The sequence below is a fragment of the Lutra lutra genome, chromosome X (assembly GCF_902655055.1).
Source record: "Lutra lutra chromosome X, mLutLut1.2, whole genome shotgun sequence".
In the NCBI taxonomy this organism is placed as follows: domain Eukaryota; kingdom Metazoa; phylum Chordata; class Mammalia; order Carnivora; family Mustelidae; genus Lutra; species Lutra lutra.
Genome location: NC_062296.1, coordinates 9,797,801 through 9,806,072, shown reverse-complemented (window position 1 = coordinate 9,806,072; position 8,272 = coordinate 9,797,801). Strand labels below are relative to the sequence as shown.

At 38.8% G+C, this 8,272-nt stretch overlaps 1 pseudogene; it reads right to left on the bottom strand.

The window, feature by feature from the left end:
- Positions 1-6,502: 6,502 nt before the first annotated feature.
- Positions 6,503-7,889, bottom strand: LOC125092128 (dnaJ homolog subfamily A member 1-like; annotated as a pseudogene).
- Between the last annotated feature and the right edge of the window lie 383 nt (positions 7,890-8,272).

Sequence of the window (8,272 nt, the reverse complement as noted above, 5' to 3'; positions counted from 1 at the left end):
CCTCTCTGCATACTTATGATCTCTCTCTGTCAAATAAATAAGTAAAATCTTTAAAAAAATACTGTATTGTGTACTTGGAAGTGGATAAGAGGAAATCTTAAATATTCTCACCACAACAAAAAATTATATGAGATGATTATTATATGAGATGTAATTCAATGACTAATTATATGAGATGAAGGATGTGTTAACTAACTATACTGTGCGAACCATTTCACAATATATTTGTGCATCAAATCATGACATTCTACACCTCACACCTATGCAGTGTTAAATGTCAATTACATCTCAGTGTCTGGAAAAAATAAATGATATTGGGGCACCAGGCTAGCTGTCTTTGTACGTAGTTGTAAATTTTATTTCCTACTTCCCTCCTTACTCTGAGTTGTATAGCAGATAGATCAAATATTTAAATGGAAAAAAGCAAAAATAGACCAGATGGAAACATGGGAAAATCTATGTGTACATTTGGAGAGAAGACCTTTCCCACATGGAAAAAAAAATCTGTAAGTGAAAAAAGAAAAGGACGGTAATTTGATTATTTCAGTCTTAAAAATTTCTGCGTGACAAAGATATTACAATAGTCTAAAGAAAATGGCATATTTGGGAAAAAAAAAGATTTTATTTTATTTTATTTATTTGAGAGAGAGCCAAGCATGAGTGGGGGGAGGGGCAAAGGGAGAGGGAGAAGCTTACTGCCCGCTGAGCTCAAAGCGTGATCCCAGGAAACTGGGATCATAACCTGAGCCAAATCCTTAAGTGACTGGGCCATCCAGGTGCCCAGGAAAGAAAGTTGTCTAACATCCAGGCCAGATAAAGACACCGATTTTCTTAATCATTGAAATAGCTCGTATACATGAGTAAATAAGAAAGAGATAATCAACCTGATAATAACCAAAAGGAGGGAGTGAAACAGATCACATAAAGAGAAATGTTAACATATGTATGTGGTCACCGATAATTTAAGCCATACAAAATAAAATGACAAAATATTATTTTTAAGCTATCAGATTGGACAAGATAAAAAGTAGTTTTGAGAGGATACAATAGGAAAGGGCTCACCCTTGAGAAGCAAGCACTCATAGGCTGTTAACAGAGATGCAAATTGAGTATTTTGAAGGACAAATTGTCGTTTTTAGAATTGTAAGTGTACATAACTTTTGACTCAGTGATTTGTCCTTTAGGCATTGACTATACAGATACATTTGCACATGTGATCAACTCATAAATAAAACTATGTCTGTTGCAACATCCTTGTTAGAAGGGAAAATATGTCAAAATTTTCAATGTCTTATCGCTTATATAGTAACAAAATACTACATAGCTATTTATAATATTCAGGGAAACATATAAGAAAGATGCCTAACATATACTGTGAAGTGAAAGAGAAAAGTTGCAGAAGAGTTGAACTTCCTATCTGTATACATTATTTCTGGACAATTTCCGCAAAAAAAAAAAAAACTTAGCGGTTATTTCTGGTACTAGGATTAGCATTTCTGCTGGGGAGAAGGAAGTAGACTGCTTATGCTATTTTATACATCTTAAGGCAATTTGATTATTTTTCCATCACCATTTCTTTTATAACAAAAGTAGCTTGTATTTCATTAAGTATCTATTGAAGTTCCATTAGTTACAAATCTTATTTGTAGACATTGTTGACTGTTCTAAGGATGCTTCTGTAGCCAGAGCCTTCATGAAGTAGAAATTCCAGTTGTTCCAAGAATATTTAGTGAGAACCTACTCTAGGCTGTTGGTATATACTGAGGAAATATAAAATTGCTCATGGGAAAAAAGAAAACTAGAATTAGGTTTTTTCCTGAACATGTAGCTCTATTTTGATCATTTGGGTTACCCTTTGGTAATCCCACTGTTTAAAAAAACAACAACAAAAAAGACAGAGTCCAGCCTTGAAAATTCCCTGAGCAGATAAAACCAGTTTGTTCATACACACAAAGCTTAATTCAACTTATTCTGTAAGACTGAGTTGACCCGGGTCATTTCTTGCTTATGCCTCTGGAAATCATAAGCAAAACTTAAACTGTTCCTCAAGGTTAATGTGAGATAACCACTGACTAATTCCCTATCATTTAAGAAATTTCTAATATTATAACCAATCACTGTGAAGAATAAACAGTCACTGCCTTCTCACTATATAAACTGCTTTATAACAACGCACTCCTGAGCATTATTCCATGTTTTGGCTTGAGTGCTCCTGGTTGGGAAACTGTCTTTTCGGTGCTTGCACAAGAAACTTTTACTAAGTACTACTTGAGTGATTCATTCATCTTACTTCTGTGATTCATAAACTTTTTTTAAAGATTTTATTTATTTATTTGACAGACAGAGATCACAAGTAGGCAGAGAGGCAGGCAGAGAGAGAGGAGGAAGCAGGCTCCCTGCTGAGCAGAGAGCCCGATGTGGGGCTCGATCCCAGGACCCTGGGATCATGACCTGAGCCGAAGGCAGAGGCTTTAGCCCATTGAGCCACCCAGGTGCCCCTGATTTATAAACTTTTGACAACAATTTATCTTAGCATGCTAGGCATTCCTAACAAGAAAATAATGCATGGTTACTTACAAAAGAGATACCTTAGGTATAAATAATCATGAATAAAACTACAAGTAAATTAACTATAAGATCCATGAGAAGGCATCTAAGTATTTCTGTTCCAGGACTACACATGCAAGGCATATCCTTAAGAAAATAATCATGTCCCTTGATCTATTTTAGAACCGTAAAATATACTTCCATCACAGCAACAGTGCACTGTAATGGAGATTCATATAACACTAACTGATTGCCAACTGGGCACAGATCATCCAAAATTCCCAAATCCCCCTCCTGGCTTTCTAGAATCTTCAGAATCACTCTCCCTTTACTTTCTTGATCCTCCTCTGATTCCTTTCCATTGCTCCACTGAAGTCAAAAGTCTCCAAGCCTTTCATGGACTAGTGAGTGCTCCGCTTATGCTAGATTCCTTTGCACCCCAGCTCACCCCCACACACGCCTTATAAAAACAGAGCCGGAGGGCGAAACAGCATAGCACACCACAGTTAAGAGCACGAACTATGGAACCACTTTCTAGTTTCTTGACTTTGGGCAAGTTACTTAACCCATGTGTGCTTCATTTTCCCCACTTCATGGAGATATTAGGAGAAGTAAATGAATTAAATTAAATTCTAAGAGTAATAGCTCATTTGTAAAGTGCTTAGAACAATTCCCCTGGCACATAGCAGGCATTATGTAAGAACTTGTTAAATCAATAAATAAGTGCTACAAGGCTCAGCATAGACATTACTATCACCAGGAAATTTTCCTCACTTTTCCTTCCACAAAACTGGGTTAAGTGCCCCTCCTTTTGGTGACCTCCTCCCTGTGTTCTGGCTTGTCATTGCACTCACTGCATTACACTTTAATTGTCAATTGTTTTTAGGGCTCCCCTACTGAAATGAGGCACAGTGATGATGCTCCTCATTTGGCCAATGCAAGTTTTTTTAAGGCAGGAATTTTGTCTTTTTTTTTGTCTGCTGCCAAATCCCCAGTGCATACAACCGTACCCAGTGCAGATGTACATGACCAAAAAAAAATGTTCAATGAATTTTATAAGTGTTTCAACTGCTAGGGCTCTCACTCCAGTGGTAATAAAACTCATGATAGTAGTAATCACAGTACACCTGCCATGGGCTAAGCATGTGGCAGAAAGTGTTAAGTACTCTATGTACAGAATTTAAGTTAATCCTCGTGACAGTCCAGTGATGGAGAGCTGGTATCATCCCGACATTACAAACACCTAGTAAGTCACAGCTTGAAACCCTGGCATTCTGACTCCAGAGTCCGCGCTCTTTTTTTTTTTTTTAATGTTTTTTTATAAACATATAATGTACCATTAGCCCCAGGGGTACAGGTCTGTGAATCACCAGGTTTACACACTTCACAGCACTCACCATAGCACATACCTTCCCCAATGTTCATAACCCCACCCTCGTCTCCCTCCCCCCCTCCCCCCAGCAACCCTCAGTTTGTTTTGTGAGATTAAGAGTCTCTTATGGTTTGTCTCCCTCCTGATCCCCTCTTGTTTCATTTATTCTTCTCCTACCCCCCAAACCCCCATGTTGCATCTCCACTTCCTCATATCAGGGAGATCATATGAAAGTTGTCTTTCTCCGATTGACTTACTTCGCTAAGCATGATACCCTCTAGTTCCATCCACGTCGTCGCAAATGGCAAGATTTCATTTCTTTTGATGGCTGCATGGTATTCCATTGTGTATATATACCACATCTTCTTTATCCATTCATCTGTTGATGGACATCTGGCTTCTTTCCATAGTTTGGCTATTGTGGACATTGCTGCTATTATAACATTCGGGTGCACGTGCCCCTTCGGATCCAGAGTCCGCACTCTTAACAAAACTGACAAAATGTTGTTGAAGGCATTCACAAAACTGGCATAATGTTGGGCGCCTGGGTGGCTCAGTGGTTGAATCCTCTGCCTTCGGCTCAGGTCATGATCTCAGGGTCCTGGGATCGAGTCCCGCATCGGGCTCTCTGCTCAGCAGGGAGCCTGCCTCCTCCTCCTCTCTCTCTCTGCCTGCCTCTCTGCCTACTTGTGGTCTGTCTGTCAAATAAATGAAAAAAAAAATCTAAAAAAAAAAACTGGCATAATGTTGTTGAAGGTATTCACAAAACTGACATAATGTTGTTGAAGGCATTCACAAAACTGAAAAAATGTCGTTGAAGGCATTCACTCTATGAAGGAAACGTGCAGTGCCCCATCCTTTCCCCCTTAACCTACTTACCATTTCAGAATGGTCCTGGTGAATGCATTTCTCTTCTTGCATTTTTGAGGTTCTGTGCTTTAAGAGCTGTATGCTTCCCAAATCAGTTGATGTCCTGGAATCCTTCCACAAATGTACATTTCACTCTATAACTTTGTCCTTCTTAAACCAGCATGCATTTTGCCAACTTTTCAAAGCATCTCTTACAAAAGTGTTTTTTTAAGCTACAGTTATATTGGTAGATTTTGGCTTATTATTTTGTAGATCACTTTCTGGACCTAAATTATGACAATCGAGATCACATGGTATGCAGTCTACGACCTCATAACTGTATAGTAGCTGAAAATTCTACAGCACATTTATTCGGGGGCAATCAAAATTTCATTATGTAATCCATCCCTTCCCAATCTTCACTATCTTGCTGTCCCTGAGAAGATTTTATTATAGGTTCCTCACTGACTCACAGGTGCATCACCTTCTAATTTACATGACTTACTGTAAATTTATATGCCCTAGCATATAATTCATTTTACTTCGGGCTTGTTTTTGCTGGAGCCCACACAAGATTGTTTTTCTTTGGAGAGTAAGCCCTTTTCAGATGTGCTTACCTGAGCGAAATGCCTAATGACAAAGAAGCTAAGCCAAGCAGCAAAAAAGCACAGAGTTCTAGCCTTTTAATGTTTATCTTTTGTCAAGTTGTTTTATGTTGATTCATTTATGAAGCTGAACCCCTTTAAAATTCTTAGACTTTCCAGTGTTAGCACCCTTAGCCACAAAGGCAGGAATTCCAATTTGATAGCTTCTGGAACGTGTCATCGTGATTATACTGAGACCAGATGTCTAGCATCAAATCATGCCCCTACACTTGGTTCTTTGAGCTTTTGGTCAGGAAAGCATAATATAAATCTAACACTTAAATAAATGTCATGTTCAGTGTGCCAGAAAACCTCCAAGGTCAAATTGGAGCAGGTCTTCTACTATCCACACACGGTACTGATGTGACTTGACACTGACACCAATGTTCAAAACAAGTCCACGTTGGTCTCCAATAATGCTTTTCATGTGAATCCCTGTGCAAATACGAATAGGACTGAACCTCTTAGAGTATTAGAAAGGCTAACTATAGAGAGTTCTCTAATGTGTAACAGTGTCTACCTTATTTTAGAATAACCAAATACTCTAACTGTCCTTGTCTCTTGTGTCTAACTAGGAGAGACAGAGATATTTGCAAGTGATCAAAAAAAGGGAAGCTTTCATGGAAATCAATTACCACTCACTAATAAAAACGATCCTGAACAAAAGGACAAATAGTCAAAGATTTGTCCTTTTGGTATAGACGTGTAGACTAAATTAGAAGTAGGTTAAGTAGAAACTGCTGAGTGTTTCAATAAAACTAAATGTATGCACATATCTATATAGATAAGGCCCAAGTATTCCGAAGATAAAAACTTGCAGTGCACAAAATCAATAAAGAACACATTATTTCCTCAAAATTACCTTTCTTCAGACATCGTAAAGCACTGTTAAGTCAGACTCATTAGAGAGATGGCCAGTCTGAATTGATGAAATGCCTTCAGTATTTAGAATTCACTTTATCTATATAAATTTTATTGCTCTAAACTAATTTCAATAATATCAGTAAAGCATAGTCTAATAGGACGTTTAATGAGCTTTATTTTAATTAATAGATAAGGATAATTTGTAACTGACTCATTTTTTTTTAGCTTTTATATTTGAGTTTATTCTTCATTTAACTTTTAAAACACTACTATAGTTGAATATTAAAACAAAAACAATAGCAAGTAGTGAGCTATGATTATAGTCCTTCACTCATTCACTACTGCACATAAAATGCCAGCAGTGTTATTCACTGGCCCCATTAAGAGGTCTGACACTGAACACCACCCCTGGGATGATGTTCGTCATCCTCATATGCTTCCCCATTTGTAATGGCGCCGTCTTTCCTGATTTGGATCAAAGTCCACCAGTTCTACCTGGTCCATTTCATCAGTCTCTTCTACTTCCTTCCTCTCAGGTAGGAGTTTTTCCAGCAAAGAGAGTTTATCAGGAGACAGAAAGCCATTCTCAGGAAAGTTTACCTTAAATTCGATGATGAGGCGACCCTTCTCATATGGCCTACGATAAATTGGCATGCCTTCATTTAGCACACACTTGATATCTCCATGCTTGACAATTTGACCTGGATGAGAGGTGATGACAATGGTTCGGTTGTCCAGAGTAGATATTGGCTTTTGGAAACCGCACAGTGCTTCAACCAGCTGTATGTCCATACACATGAAAAGGTTTTCTCCTCGCCGAGTAAAAACAGCATGGTCCTTCTGATCTAAAACAATGATAATATCTCCTGGTTCCAGTCCTGGTTCTTGGTCTCCTTCACCATGGAATGTTATCTTCTGGCCATCTTTCATGCCTTTGTCAATATGAACTTCTAGAATCTTCTTCTCTCGAACTATCTTCCTTCCATTGCAGCTTTTACATCTATCTTTAGGACTGATCCGTTCCCCATGGCCCTGGCACTCCATGCACACAGACTGAATTTGCTGAACCATTCCAGGTCCTATCTGATGAATTCTTATTTGCATTCCAGTACCTCGGCAATTGGGACAACACTCAACTGCTCCTTTCTTACCACCTAGGCCTTCACATTTATCGCAAATCACATTCTTTTTGCAGAGCTAGTTTTCTTGTTGCACCATTATATAAATCTTCTAAGGTTACTGAGAGCTGATGCGCAACATTTTTTACCTCTCCTTTCTCTCTGCATTCTTCCTCCTCCTCCAAAAAACATATCAAAGATGTCCATGGGGGAGCCAAAACCACCACCAGCTCTACCTTCTTTAATTGCCTGTTCACCTCCTTTGTCATATAATTCCCTTTTCTTTGCATCAGAGAGTACTTCATAAGCTTGAGAAATCTGTTTAAACTTCTCTCCTTCATTTGGATTCTTATCAGGGTGGTACTTTAAGGCCAGTTTCCTGTAGGCCTTTTTCAGTTCTTCTTGGGTGGCATTGGGTTTGACCCCCAAAACATCATAGTAAGTGGTTTCCTTCACCATTTTCTACAGCCGGTGAGAGGGCCGAGGCCGATGTGGGGGAGCAGGAAGGAGCGCGTTGCTGGGCGAAGCTCGGGTAGCCACCGCTCCTCCGCGTCTCACCGAGCGTTCTGGAAAGTTCCCCTGACTCATTTTTTTTATTCAAGTTGATTTTGCTAATGTCCTTGGAAGCATTTTTTTCTCTAAGCAGTTTACTATCCTTCAACATTTTTCATTAACATTTTGAATAGGTGTGTCAAACCTTTTATGCACAGATAGCACAAAACGGGAGTTAAGTCCACAATTCTTTAAGTTATCTTAAGATTCGACAATTAAGATTTGAGTGACTTACTGAAAAATTCTTCAGGGATGCGTGTATGACTTAGTTGGTTAAGTGTCTGACTCTTGGGTTTGGGTCAGGTCGTGATCTCGGGGTCCTGAGA